The 15,395-nt window shown below is 34.7% G+C and overlaps 1 long non-coding RNA gene across 1 annotated transcript in view; it reads left to right on the forward strand.

Moving 5' to 3' along the window:
• Positions 1-8,760: 8,760 nt before the first annotated feature.
• LOC110567146 (uncharacterized) overlaps positions 8,761-15,395 on the forward strand; it is a 33,994-nt gene continuing 27,359 nt past the window's right edge. Inside the window, exon 1 of the long non-coding RNA XR_002477602.2 lies at positions 8,761-8,864. This is a non-coding gene — a long non-coding RNA (uncharacterized LOC110567146). The remainder of the gene's footprint in view (positions 8,865-15,395) is intronic.

The following is a 15,395-nucleotide window of genomic DNA, read 5'->3' on the forward strand; positions in this document are numbered from 1 at the left end:
CCTGGGAGGCAGAGATTGCAGTGAGCTGAGATCGTGCCTGGCAACAGAGCAAGACTCCATGAAAAGAAAAGAAAGAAGAAAAAGAAAAAAGAAAAGAAGGAGGGAGGGAGGGAGGGAGGAAGAGAAGGAAGGAAGGAAGAAGGGAAGGAAGGAAGGAAAGAAGGAGGGAGGAAAGCGGGGAGGGAAGGAAGGAAGGAAGGAAAAGAGAGGGAGGGAGGGAGGAAGGAAGGAAAAGAAAGGGAGGGAGGAAGAACTTATCTCTGTCTATTTTGCTATGCTTAACATTCCTGATGCCAGAGACCTGTAGGCAGGAAGCAGTCATCCCTAGAATTTTATAAATTGCACCAAAATCACATGAGCTTCAGTCCATAGAGAGTTAAACTTTATTATTTTGTGTGAACCTTTCTAACAAGGGAATATTTACTAACCACGACTCAGCCCCATTATTCTTTAAATTCCTATGATTTAAGTTATTAAAATTTAAATGATGTGTAAATAATTGGACTGATGATCAGACAAAAGCAAGGCTTGCTGAACAAACATATATGCTGGAGTATGGAAATAGAGGTGGATTATTACAGAAAGAGCACATAACAAATTGATTATATTCTTCCTAGTCAGTTGATTTAAAGAGGGTTTTTGTATAATGTATTTCAAGTCGAAGAGTCATATAAGGTATTCTAGAGTTACAGAGTGTAAGTGGATGGAGCCCTAAAAAATTGTGCACGTGTGGGGGTGTGCGGGTACACGCACACTAAGACACAGCTGTAGAGGACCATGTGGCTTTAGAAATACGTATTTTTAATCTCTTGATAGAGTCAGGCAAGTTTTGTTCTACCATGATTGTGCATCTATTTGTATGGTAATTTCATGTCTTGGAACTTTTTTTTTTACACAGCAAAGTGTGTTTGCCTTTAGGATAAAACAAAAGTATCTCCCACCCAACACTGTCATTTTTCAGATGATGATTGCAGATTTAAGCATCACTACTCTATGTAAATTGTAAAAATTATAAACAATATGCTTATATAAAATGACAATATACCTGATATATCTGATTATAGAAATATGAAATTTGGTTGTGTCACATTTACTTGGTAATGGAAAAGCAATTTTATTGAAAAATAAGAAAAATCAGGAGTCTCACTATATTTGGTTTATTGAAAAGTGTAAATTTATATAAACGTAATTTTTCACATAATATCATTTTGAAGCAATGTTGGTTGCAGGGGGCATAGTTTGTTTGCTTGTTTGTGTTTATTTTGTCCACATAGAACACTAATTTCCAGAACACTACAGAGTTGAATACTCATCACAACCAAGCTTAGTTTAAACACCTCTAACTTATGAAACACTTGTAGCACCAAATAGCAATGATGTTTATTATAATTACAAGAGTTAGAACTTTCTGTACTTACTGCATTATTTTTCACAATATCTAAAGAAAAAAACATAGAGAATAGGCATGCTTGATTTTGCTAGTTTTCAGAAAGCTATATATTTAATTTACTCATGGCATGCTTAACACAAAAAGAAGTTTAAACATTTGCAGTAGTTTAACCACCAATCTAAATATATCTTAATTTAGGTAGTGAGTTTGCTGAACTGAGACTACATAGTGTTGAGTTGATATCACAATTATAATAGAATGGACTCAGAAAGATCCAATTGTTTCCATATGAGAAAAAGAGCTATGTGAAATATTTTTAAATGGTAGAAACACTAGCAATTACACAAAATTTAAAGCTAGACTTTTTGTGTTTTTAGAATTGCAGCATATTAAAGCAGATTATTTTTTGTAAACCCAAATCACATTTCAAAAATAAAGTATTTGGTTGCTATGGATTGAATTGCATTCTCCCACCCAAAATTCATATATCCAAGCACCAATGTGATTGCCTTTGGAGAAGAGGCTTTTAGAAGGGGAATTAAGGTTAAATGAGGTCATAAGAGTGGGGTCTGCATCCTATAGAATTAGGGGCTTTGTAAGCAGACAAAGACATTTTTTCTTTCTCTCTCTGCACACACATGCACCAAGGAATATCCATGTGCAACCCAATTCGAGAGCCATCACTAGACATTGATCTTGCAGGCACCTCGTTCTTAGGTGCCCTGTCTCCAGGACTGTTAAAAAAAATTTTTTTTAAAATGTTATTTAAGCTGCCCAGTTCATAATATTTTGTTATGGCAGCCTGAGCTAAGACATTGTTCTTTAGGAAAAAAAAAAAAAAGCTCATTTCAAAAACATTCTTACCATCATGGGAAATAAAACAGAAATCACAGAAGAAATTCACTTTCTACATATTTTTCCCACCTTTCCCTGTAACGTGTTTAACTACATCATGTTCAATATAAAATGTATTGTTTTTATAACTATTAATAACAAAAATTTTCAGAAGTTAATTTTGCTTTGTTGAGTTTTCTTTAAACCTTTAGCCTTGAAGTATTGATGGCTGATGGCTATTGCTGTGTTTAAAACTCACACAGAGTTTTAGAGTTTTAGGGTTAGAGTTGCCCTGCCTGTAGGATAAAATCCAGATTATTGGTTATGAGATTCAAACCTTCCCAAAGACCATTCTAATAATCTCTCTAAACTTCTCTCCTACTGTGCCAACTGGACTTCCAGCAAGAGTTAGGAATAATTATAATTTTACAGATAAAGGGTGGAGTCTAGAGAATGGCTTATACAATGAAACATTTAATTACTAAAAATGTCTGAAGTAGTACTGCAGTGTTTTGGATGTCGGTTGAGCTCTTTATGCAAAATCTTGACTTATTTAAGAAAGAAAGAAATGATTTAAAAAATACCTTTTCTTTTTGAGCTAAAATATTTGGAAGGGATCACCAAAATCTAAACAATAATTAGTTCTCAGAACACCTATTTGCATTGAGCTAGTAAATTCTGATTGACTATTTTCTTTTTGAAGGTGATTTCTATGAAGAAATACTTTTCATAATTCATAATCTGCACCTCAGTAGAAACTCAGCTTACATAATGAGAGTTCATCTGTAAAACAGTTGCCTATCTTTGAATCATGTTACTATGACAATCAGTATTTTAGTTTATACCAACATTCTCTTGAATTTTATTTTTCTTATTTTTTGTAATATATAGAATTTCCATGAAAACTTTTCTCTCAATTCTGGAGTGGTTCACTTCCTTTTTCCCTCTAAATATTCTCTCTTTAGCTAAAAATACCAATGTATTCCACAGAGTTATTAATAATTTGCAATGTTTTGGAACTGTAAATGTCTACTTTGAAATTTTTTTATAGAGAATTTATTGAACAACTTGATAGCCTTTTTTATTGAGAGATGATTATTTTACTTTTTCTTACTGATTGTGCAAAGCTTGTAAAAATAAATGGATAAAATACAAGTTTACCATGTTAAAGTGGCAGACTGTAGATGATAGATGTCATTTAGCATTAAGTGACAGTAAGTTGCAGTATGCTGTTCACGGAGACATGGCTGGCTATTCTGTTTGTTATACAAATGCTTAACTTAATGGTGTGCATTATAATTTTGAAGATGCCCTCTGATTTGCACAGATTAGTATGCCATACTGCTAGAGATATGACACAGGGGATAGAAAATGGAAATTGTTTGCATTTTTTTTATTTATTATTGTTGCCTGACATCCTGACTCTAAGAGTTACTCATTATGCCTAACACCTTCCTACCAATTTGGACATTAGAATTTAATTTGAACAGAAAAATGCATAGTGTTTATAGAGGTAATTTGGATAGCTTATACTTTTAAATATTTAGTAATCAAAAAATTAGAAAATAGTATTGTGGTTTATAGTCCAAGTTGTGTTTGACTAAACAACCAAAAGATGATGAGTATTCTTTGCGTATACTGTAATAGACTTTGCATGCATCGATTGAATCCTCCTAATGTAACTCCACATGGATCTTGGAAACACTGTGCAATGGTATAAATTCCCAAACAGAGTGAGAAGAACATCTGCTGAGGGGGTTATGTAATTTTCCAGTCAATTTGTTCTGTCAAGAAGATAAAGCATTTCATTCCTTTAAAGAAACCAGTAGCATTGGGTGGGGTGAGGGTGGAGCTTAAAGTATTATACAAATTGATGACAGTGTCTCTATATTTAAAATAATTTTTCTATTACACAGAGGGATATTAGTGCTGCTTTAGTCTTTTACTAAATATCTCATATTTCTAAATTAGTTTTTCTGATACAAAAATATATTATTTTTCAAGAACATGTGTCATTTCATGATACTTCAAAACTGCTTTGTCATAAAAATATTAAGTAGGTTTATGCAAGAATTTTAAAGTAGATAATATTTATCTTGTTAATCCAACTGGCAATAATTTTCTTCTTTTGAGTTAATTTATAAGTATGTTAACATAAAGGCTTTTCTTTTTTTTTAACTAAAATAATCATTATTTGGAAATTTATTATTGTTACTAGTCCTCTTAATGACATGAAGAGCTTAGGTAAAACATTAGGATAAGAACAATTTTTACCTATGGATATATTATACCATGTAAATACTAACATTTTTATTAAGAACTACCTAACTGTAAAAACTAATATTTTATTAAGAAATACCTAAAGAATTATGACATATTATACTTTACTTTAGCCAACATAGACATAGAACTTATGAGATATAGTTTCCAATTATTTTGAAATTTATCTTTATTCTAAGAATATATGAGATAAAGTTTCTAATTATCTTGAAAGTTTAATGGGTGCCTATTAAACAGATATTACTATTACTTATTAAGAAATAAAATTTGAAGTTTCAATGACTATTAGAACTATTAGAAAAGTCAAATATTATGAAAAAATTTATTCTAGAAAGATAAATGTTTGATTTTCACACATGCCCACAAATATCTGTATTAGTTTAAGTTTTCACTATTTTCTTTCCCATATAAAACTTAGAACTTCTGGTTATGCATAAAATAGTTTCCTGTTTCAAAAAATAATGGTTAGCTTTTGGAGAATAATAAAACAAGTGCTTAATAACCAAAATAGATTCTTAGATTGGAAAGGCCTTTAATTTTCCCTATGTGAGTCTAACGCTACAATGACAGATTTTATATGTATTGAGAGCTGCCCTTCTTATGACAATTAAAAATTCAGGTTAGAAAATGTATTCTTCATGGAAAGGGGATATATTTATCAGCATGTGGAAAATTCATTAGATGGGCAGCAGGAATGTGTGCCCTCTTAGTTGACTGATGCAAGCTGCGGTGAAACCCCCTGGTGCCCTTGCCAGTCATCTAGAAAAGATCACCAATCAAAGACTGGCCTTTACTGTGACACATTCACAATATCACACGTCAAATGCAAGGAACAAAAGGTATTTTGGGTTTTTAAATTGGAAAGTCAAGTTACAGGGTGTAAAAAACAAAGCTATTTTACCCTGCTAACAAAATATTCAAGACATAGTGTTATTCATCCTTTCCCTGATCCTATTCCTATGTCTTATTTGTCAAATACATTGTTATTGCAATGATTCCTAAACCTTTTTGTCAAATATTAGTATTATGTTTTATGCCACATCTAAACATTATATACAGTTAAACCAAATCATATTTTAACTAAAATAAATGATATATTTTTAATTTTTTTTATTTTAAGCTCCAGGGTATATGTGTAGGATGTGCAGGTTTGTTACATAGGTAAACATGTGCTATGATGGTTTGCTGCACTTGTCAACCCATCATTTAGGTATTAAGCCCAGCATGCATTAGCTATTTTTCCTAATGCTCTCCCTCCCCCACCCCACCTCCCAACAAGCCTCAGTGGGTGGTGCTCCCCTCCCTGTGTTCATGTGTTCTCATTGTTCAGCTCCCACTTATAAGAATGTGCAGTGTTTGGTTTTCTCTTCCTGCATTAGTTTGCTGGGCACAATGGCTTCCAGCTCCATCCATGTCCCCACAAAGGCCATAAGCTTGTTCCTTTTCATGGCTGCATAGTATCCATGGTTTATATGTACCATGTTTTCTTTATCCAATCTATCATTAATGGGCCTTTAGGTTGATTCCATCTTTTTGTTATTTTGAATAGTGTGACGATGAACATATACATGTATCCAACTTTGTAATATATCTACACAGTAATGGGATTGATAAAAATTTTATGTTACTATAGATGAAGTGTTAGTATCAGAGTTCAAATGAAGCAAATAATTTATTTTTTCTAATGTGTTAATAATGATAAAAAAAAAAAAGACATGCTCAACATGAGGAAGCTGAAGTATATATACTCTATGTCACACTTTGAAAGCCATTACTCTAATTTAGACATGTCACATAATAAGGCCAAAAGGTGTTTTGTTTTTCTGGGCATTAATAAGACAGGTTTTCTCAAATTTATTAACTTTATAATCTCAGTCAATTTACATTTACATGTACAAGAATCCCACATGGTAATGATTTAAAAAGATTGTGCCGAGTTTATTAAAAATGAGGCTTTGCTACCTTAGAGACACACACACACACACACACACACTCAAATATTAATGGGACAAATGTGAACAAGACACCTGCATCCCCTCACTATCCAGAGCACTTGCTATGACCCATTTGCGTCACTACATCTTGTTTTACCTTTGGACTTCTGCTAAATTTTTCCAAGTACGGTTAGAACTGATGCTTTAAGCTAAATGTCCCTAGCTAAATTTCAGGTTCCACTTTGAATTTTTATTCATTTTATTTCCTCATTTACTGTTATAAAAAATCCCTCACCAACATATTTTTAGTTTAGTGAAGCTTCTGGAATACATAATTTCTGGAGAGTTCACCGTGTTACGTACACACTGTATTTCCATCAGAATCTGTGAGGAAGATCAGAACCCTGAAGAACAGGGAAGAAAAAGAGCAAGGAAACAATTGGAAAAAAAATTTATATGTAGCTCAGACAAGAGTAATATCAATGCCTCTGCTTTAACAACATTTCTAATGATATTAATCATTATAAAGAAGTTAATTTTATAAATCATAAAGAATAGAATTGTTATTACCATTACCATCATTGCTAACCTTTATTGAATTTTATTCTACTTATAGTAACCAAAACTTTACAAAATTTATTCATTCCCAAAAGGTTCTATGAATTAGTTCCTATAAGTATATTCATTTTACAGATGAAGAAACCAAACACAAAAAATTAACATATTCAAAGTCACAGAAATAGTAATTAACGGAACATAGAGAAAAAATTTGGTATCAGAGTCTGAAACTTTCATTTGTCTATACTCATAATGTATTATCTAAAATTGAACACTATTAATATTTTGTCATATTTACTTTCAATTCTTATTTACAAAATGGGTATATATACATTTGAATCTTATAAAAATGGATCATACTATACTATTGTATGTTATATATGTTCTTACTGAATATTTTAAGTAGTTTTATCAAAGACATTTCATAATAAATTATTTATTTTATAGAACAAATAGTATTCTCTAAGGACTCACAGCACAGATTTCCAAATTTTTTATTTATGAAACTCTTAGTGTCTTAGTAGTATTTCTTGGCAGTACCCCTAGAAAAAACACAGTTCTGTTTATTAAGAAGTTATGAGCATATAATTTTTTTATTGTACTTTGGGCTCTGGGGTACATGTGCACATCCTGCATCCTGCAGGATTGTTGCATAGGTACATACATGCCTTGGTGTTTTGCTGTCTCCATCCCCCACCCCATTGCCTACATCAGGCATTTCTCCCGGTGTTATCCATCCCCATCCTCCCCACCCCCTGCTGTCCCTCCTCTCCCCTCCCCACCCCCGCAAACCCAGTGAGTGTTGTTCCCTTCCCTGTGCCCACCTGTTCTAATTGTACATCACCCACCTATGAGTGAAAACATGCAGTGTGTGATTTTCTGTTCTTGTGTCAGTTTGCTGAGAATGATGGATTCTAGATTCATTCATGTCTCTCAAAGGACACGAACTCGTCGTTTTTTATGGCTGCATAGTATTCCATGGTGTATATGTGCCACGTTTTCTTTGTCCAGTCTATCATTGATGAGCATTTGGGTTGGTTCCAGGTCTTTGCTATTGTAAACAGCACCGCAACGGACATACGTGTGCATGTGTCTTTATAATAGAACGATTTATAATCCTTTGGGTATATACCCAGTAATGGAATTGCTGGGGCAAATGGAATTTCTATTTCTAGATCCTTGAGGAATTGCCACACTGTCTTCCATAATGGTTGAACTGATTTACATTCCCACCAACAGTGTAAAAGTGTTCCTATTTCTCCACATCATCTCTTGCATCTGTTGTCTCCAGATTTTTTAATGATTGCCATTCTAACTGGCATGAGATGATATCTCAGTGTGGTTTTGATTTGCATTTTTCTAATGACCAATGATGATGAGCATTTTTTCATATGTTTGTTGGCCACATAAATGTCTTCTTTTGAAAAGTGTCTGTTCATATCCTTCGCCCAATTATGAATGGGCTTTTTTTCTTGTAAAGATTCTGGATATTAGCCCTTTGTCAGATGGGTAGATTGCAAATTTTTTTTCCCATTCTGTTTGTTGCTGGTTCACTCTAATGATTTAGTGTTTATATCTTTAAAAAGGAATGCTATTGGGAAAATGATACACATAAAACAAAATTATTTTGTTCTTAAATATCTACAGTTAATTACAAATGGAATGTCTAAACTTGCCCAGCATTGCCTAATATGCAAACCTAGGAATCATATTGGACACCACTATCCTCATTTTCTGTTCCCATATTGATTTTTGCACAGCATCTGATGTTCTTCCTGGAACAGCTGAAAACCCAGCTGGGTAAAGATATGATGTCACTGGGAACTGTAGCCCATTCTAATGTTGAAACAGTGATCTACATGAAACTGGTAAGCAAACAGTATCTGACAAGTGTCAAATATTGTTGTGTTTCTCTATAAAACTTAAAATATCACATGGAACTTCTAAAGGGTTTCTTTTAGTACCCCATGGTGTCTCAACATATGTTTTGGAAGCCACAGGTTTATATGGAAACAAGTATCACTAATTTATTTCCTGGATTTGGCTTTGCAGTTTAGACAGGGCTCTGAAAGAATACCTCACCCTTGCTCTATGTGGTCTTCAGTAGGGATGCTTAACTGAAATGGATCAACTTGAAGATGGCTCACCTTTATGACTAAGAAGTTGGTTCTGGCTTTAGCTTAGAAGTTAGGAGGGATACCAAAGGGGAGGCTTAAATTGTCTGCTTCATGGGTCTCTCCGTATGGCAGCATGGCAGCTATATTCCAAATAACAGAATGGAAGCTGCTTAAAGAGTAGGCCAGAACATTATTACTTCTATCAGTCACAGAAGATACAGGTGCAGTTCAGATTCAATGGGATGAAAAATTTGACTGTAGTTCTCAGGACAGAGGGAGAAATTTTAGATGAAGTTTGATCTACTATAGTTAGTATAAAATTTGTCATGCAAATATAATCCTGGAAATACCTTAGGGAGCAATAAAAGCTCACTTCATTTAAAATCCAGTGTACTGTGTGTAATGTGCCATTTTAATAGTATGATCCTGAAGGGAAAATACTATACTGCATAGATTGTCTGAAAGGCAGTGTTTGATTTCAGACTTCTTGAAAGAGTATGAGTGAGTTTGGGATGATCAATGTACATTTAAACACATTATTTATTTTTGAACAAGTATCTTTATAGATGATTGATTGATAGAGAAAGAGAGGAATTTATTATTAAGAAATTGGTTTGCATAATTTGGGAGGCTAGAAGTTTCAAGATTTGTAGTCAGCATCCTAGAAACCCTGGATAGTTGCCAGTATAGCTTTAGTCCAAGTCCAGAAACCTGAGAACCAGGAGAATCAATTGTGTCAGTTCCAGTTCCAATTTGAGTCTGAGTGCAAAGGAAGAAAAAGATCAATATTTTAGTTTAAAGACAAAGACTAGATTCTCCCTTAGTCAGCCCTTTTGTTCTATCCAGACCTCCAAGAGATTGGATGAAGCCCACTCCATTGGGAACGGGAGTCAACTTTACTCAGTCTACCTATTCAAATGTTAATCTCATCCAAAAACACCCTTATAGACACACCTAGAATAATATATAGCCAAATATCTGGGAATTCTGTGGCCCAGTCATGTTGACAAAATTAATTATCACATCCATTTTTTAATAATTAATTGAAAATGACAATGAACATCCTAATATATAAATACTTGTTCCTAGTCTCACTGTATTTTAGGATCAATTGCAGAGGTAAAATTGCTCTATCAAAGGATATGAAAACCTATTTTTTTATATATTGCCAAATTATCTCTAGCAGAGTGAGTGCTCATTACTTCACATTCTCACCAGTAGTACCTGACTTGAATCTTCATTTTCCTTGTCTAATGGTCTGCAAACAATCATACTTGTGATTTAAAAACTTGGGATAGTTAAGAAAAAATATGATTTCTGAAAATACAAAAACCACTATTCTACAGTGAGATGTGTATACCTCTGTAGTTTAAGCATGAACCATATGGTTTGGCCTGTCCCCCTTTACTGTCTGCTGAAAGTTTCTTTATCCATAGTCCTTTACCCTTTGATAGAAGCTGTTTGGCCTCAGAGATGATGCTAATATATTCATACTGAGTTTAAGAGTTAAAGTGAAACTTTTAATATCTTAATTCCACAAGAGTTCCTCTTCCTTTATGCTCTGTGAAGGGCTTTCTGGTTTGTTGTTGCAGTTGTTGTTGTTTTGTTTTATTCAAACAGCGTCTCTCTTCCTCTAACTGGAGACTCCTGGGGAATCTTTGTTCTGTGTCGTAATCCATACTATCTCTTATGTGACATTGACAGACATGAGTTTATTGTCTGATCCCTCTGTTGGGAAAAGCAATTTATCATCACACTTCCAAGTAAAGCTGATCCTGTAATGTGATGTGACTTGGTGCTTTTGGTATAACATCATTAAACATCTTCCTGGCAGCCAAAGTTCAGGAATAATTCTACCTACCCAGTTAAAATTCAATTTTATCTAGAATTCACTTATCCTCAATTGTATTATTAAACTTGATATATGCAAACTAACAAATGTAATAGCCAAATCTATATAGGAACTTTAAGTTTTATCTCAATTTTCAAGAACTGATATGTAACTTCATTCTTTTTGACTTAAAATTTGTTCTATGGTTTTTAATTTTTAAAAAGCTTTTTACCTGAATTAACATTGATCATGAATTTATAAACAATGCTGAGGTCTTTTATTTTGCTAAAATATTATGTAGTGAATGTCTGCATTTTGCATAGTACAAGAAAACAACAAAACATTCTCTTACCAAATGCAAGTGTCTTCTGGTTCTATGCACAAAAAGACTAAATGATGAAACAGAGAAAATTATATGACTTACTGTTCTCAACTCCATCCACATCTTGAGCTTCCTTTAATAATTGCCCATCATGACTGTCACCAGATTTTATTTTTTGTTTTTTGATATTCTAAAGCTGATTAGGGCTACTGTAACTGACTTCTTCATATCTGGAGGGAAATGATTTCTTTCTTGGAGATATTTGATTTTCTTCTATCTAAAATCTTTTGAAATCTGTCAATCTAAAATATGCAAATAAACAGGCTTATCAAATTAGATAGATACACACCAAAGAGGATGGAAATTGTAATCAAGGGAAAGTTTCTTCTCAGACTCTGAAGGTTTGCTGAAAATGAACTGACAAACCACTTTTGCAAAGAGTATAACAAACAGTGAGAAAATTATGATAATGAAAGAGATCTGACATAACCAATTCCATCTTGCTTCTAACTTCCAAGCTTCCCTAATTCATTCCTGGGAATAGGCTGAACTAACTTTGGGAGAAATTTGGTTTATAGTTAAACCTTGAAGCACGCTCCATCCTTGCTCCAGATGAGTTTGATTTAGCCAAGCCAACAAATAATTAGCTGAAAGATTAGGAATTACGCTCAGGAGTCATGAAGCCAGAGACAACAAGATTCCTAACATCCTCAGTTGCTGCTATGGATAATATCATCACCATTGTAAACCTAAGATTTGTATCTCAGGTATTTTTTAGATCCTGAAATCTGCTCAGCTGGCACCACCTGGACTGGTAAACTGTCTTATCTGGTCTTATAATCCACAGCCAAGAACTGATTCAGTATTAGTCAACAGCTTTGACTTGCTATAATTTCATCCCCAAACCAACCAGTCAGCATTTCCCATTCCCTATTCCCCTGCCCACCAAACTAACATTAGAAAATTCTAGCCTCTGAATTTTTGGGGAGGTGATTTAAGTAACAATAAAACTCCAGTATCCTGTTTAGCAGGCTTTATGCATATAACTCTTTCTCTACTGCAATTCCCTGTCTTGATAAATCGGCTTTATTTGGACAGCAGGCAAAATGAAATTGTGGTGCAGTTACACCAGTAGACAGAAAAATAGGAGATTTAGTTAACATACCTAGCACTGGGCAATCTCAGAAGAATGATTACTCAGTAACGCAATGAGGTACAGATGCTAATATATCCCTCTTAAAATGGAAGATGGGGAGAGAGGAGAGGGAATGTAGACAAATCTTTCAAGAGATAGATAGATGATAGTAAATTGATTATTAGGGAGAATGAAAGGAACTGGGAGGTAGAAATTCACTTATAAATGATTCTCTTTGGAAATTGCAACAGGCAGACATTACCTTGTAAAAAATTCTGTCCAGGTGTGGTTGCATTCCTCAGTTTACTTTTTTGGGGCTACGTAATGAGATTTTAGGAAGGGGACTGACAGCAATCATGTTTTCTTTGGTGAGTGCAGTCTTCATGCAGATAAGGGAATAACAGAGAAAAAGCATCATCCTGCACTTTGGGAGAGAAAGAAAGTTGAGAGATAGATAGATAGGAGAGGTGACAGGCAGGTGGTCAGAGAGACCTCAGAGCACCATAATTTGAGATAGTGTCTTCTGAGTCCCCACAGAAATCTAATAAAGAGGCATCATTTTAAACTATGAATTCCAAAGACTTTATCAACTAAGTCTCCAGTTATTCCCAGATCAAATTAATGGAAGGAATACAGCTAACATTTCAATTCTGGGTTCTACAAACAGAATCTCTCTGGTCCATCCTAATGTAAATACATCATGTGAAAAGCAATTACTACTTTTTATATTTTTATTTATGTGAAAAATTAAAACCTTTATATAAATAAAAAGGGACATTTAATATATCATTTAGTTTTAAAGAATTTGGCTAATTATCATATGCAAGTAACTTCAGTCCTAGGGATGAATAAATGTCATTCCTAACAATACCTGTGTGTTTAATCACTAGAAAAGGAGTCTTTTACTCTCAATTTGCCCTCCTCTGTTTAGTTTATTAACCATATCAAATTAACTTTAACTGCTATTTCCAAAGGTCACTTCTCACTTTGTAATTAAATATCCTATTCAATCACAACCAATGCAACATGAATCTACCTTACCCTGGAAATGTACCTACGTTCTATTTGTTTTTTTTCTGGCATTTAACATGTGCTATATTGTAAACCTCCTTTCAATAAATAAATAAAACAAGTGCCTAGAAAAATATGAGTGATTTAAAAAATGCTATGAGAAGGAAAATACTGATGTATAAGAATTTATTATAATAAATTATCTAAAATAAAAGTAGCATTTTCTATTTTTCTGTAGCTGAAAAGTATATATAAATATAATTTAAATTAACAGTATAACTTAAAAAAATTTTGCAAAAAGTAGTCAAATTATTACTGATATATATTACAAACTTATATTTAAAAATTTTTTTTCTATGCATGCTGGTATTCGTGAAAAAGTACAATAGTCAATTTGCAAAAAAAAAAAAGGGGGGGCTAAAAGAGAGTGTGGCATATATACACAAGGACATATATATATGAAAACCCTTAAAAGAGAGTCACCATCACAGAATGGAAATTACATCAACTTTGGAGCAAGGAACCTGACTTAAAATCCCTATTCATTAGTAATTAGTTCTGTGATGATTGTCATTCAAGTAACCATGCTAAAGCTGTTTGTTCACTAGTAAAATGGATATAATAAGTGTAATTTTGAAGTTTTCATAGGATAAAAATATGGACTCCATATAAAGTGCTTATCACCATTCCTGGCTCATATTCGGGGATCAATTAAGAATACTACTAATAATAAATGCAATTACTAATACTAATGACAGAAAGTTATATGTACCAGAGAAATATAGCTTGGAATGGCATATAGTTAACAGCATAGGATCTACTCTTATTCAAATAGATATAAAGATATTTAAAAAGTGTAAAAGTCATGAAGATCCAATATGGTCAATTAGACACAACTCCAGTGCACAACACCCAGTGAGAGAGACGCAGAAATCCAGAGATCTCCTTGCTCCAACCAAGGTATCAGGTGCATTTCAATGGGTCTGGTCTGATGGTGAGCAAAGCCCACTCAGGGCAGACCGAGGCAGGGAGGGGTGCTACTTCACCCAGAAAGTGCATCTGACAAGGGAGTTGGAGTCTCCCTTTCTGACACTCTGGTCCAGATACAGTGCTTCCCGCAAAGCCTCAGCTTTGGGGAAAGAACACAGAAGAACACAAAATATACAGAACAGGGGATCTTTGCCAGTCAAGCGCTGGGAATTACAATCACAGAGTTGAATAAAAGCCTGAGGACTGAGCTATCACCCCCTTCCTCCACCTGGAGAGACAGGGACCTGTAAGCAGGAGCAGATGCGAGGGCCCTTACCCTGTGACCCGAGAGAGAGGAAGCTGAAAGGGGGAGACAGCCGGGTGCTGCTGGGCGGGTCCCTACCCTCTCCCACAAACCCCAGAGGGCTGAAGCTCTGACTCTAGTGGGTTGCGCAGCCACTGCCACAGTCTGAGATGAACCCTGAATGATCCAGCCCAGTGGAGGAAGGGCACAACTCACCACTAGAGGGGTGGGACAGGGCTACATTTTTTTTTTTTTTTTTTTTTTTTTTGAGATGGAGTTTCACTCTTGTTACCCAGGCTGGAGTGCAATGGCACGATCTCGGCTCACCACAACCTCCGCCTCCTGGGTTCAAGCAATTCTCCTGCTAATTTTTGTATTTTTTAGTAGAGACGGGGTTTCACCTTGTTGACCAGGATGGTCTTGATCTCTTGACCTCGTGATCCACCTGTCTCGGCCTCCCAAAGTGCTGGGATTATAGGCGTAAGCCACCGTGCCCGGCCCGCCTACATGTTTTAACAAAAAACAGGAAGCCTACGTAGCAATAGCAATGGGATGGCATTCTTGACAACCCAGCAGTGCCTACAGGTCAGCAGAAGAGGCTGGCCTAATCTCCCAGTATAAACAAAAAAGATGCAGGAAGCTTCCCTAGTAACCTGAAGGAGTCCCTAGAAACCCAGTAGCGCCTCCACAGGCAGACAAGCGACCTTATC

The sequence above is a fragment of the Aotus nancymaae genome, unplaced genomic scaffold (assembly GCF_030222135.1).
Source record: "Aotus nancymaae isolate 86718 unplaced genomic scaffold, 86718_ANA_hifiasm-v0.15.2.pri h1tg000040l, whole genome shotgun sequence".
Lineage (NCBI taxonomy): Eukaryota > Metazoa > Chordata > Mammalia > Primates > Aotidae > Aotus > Aotus nancymaae.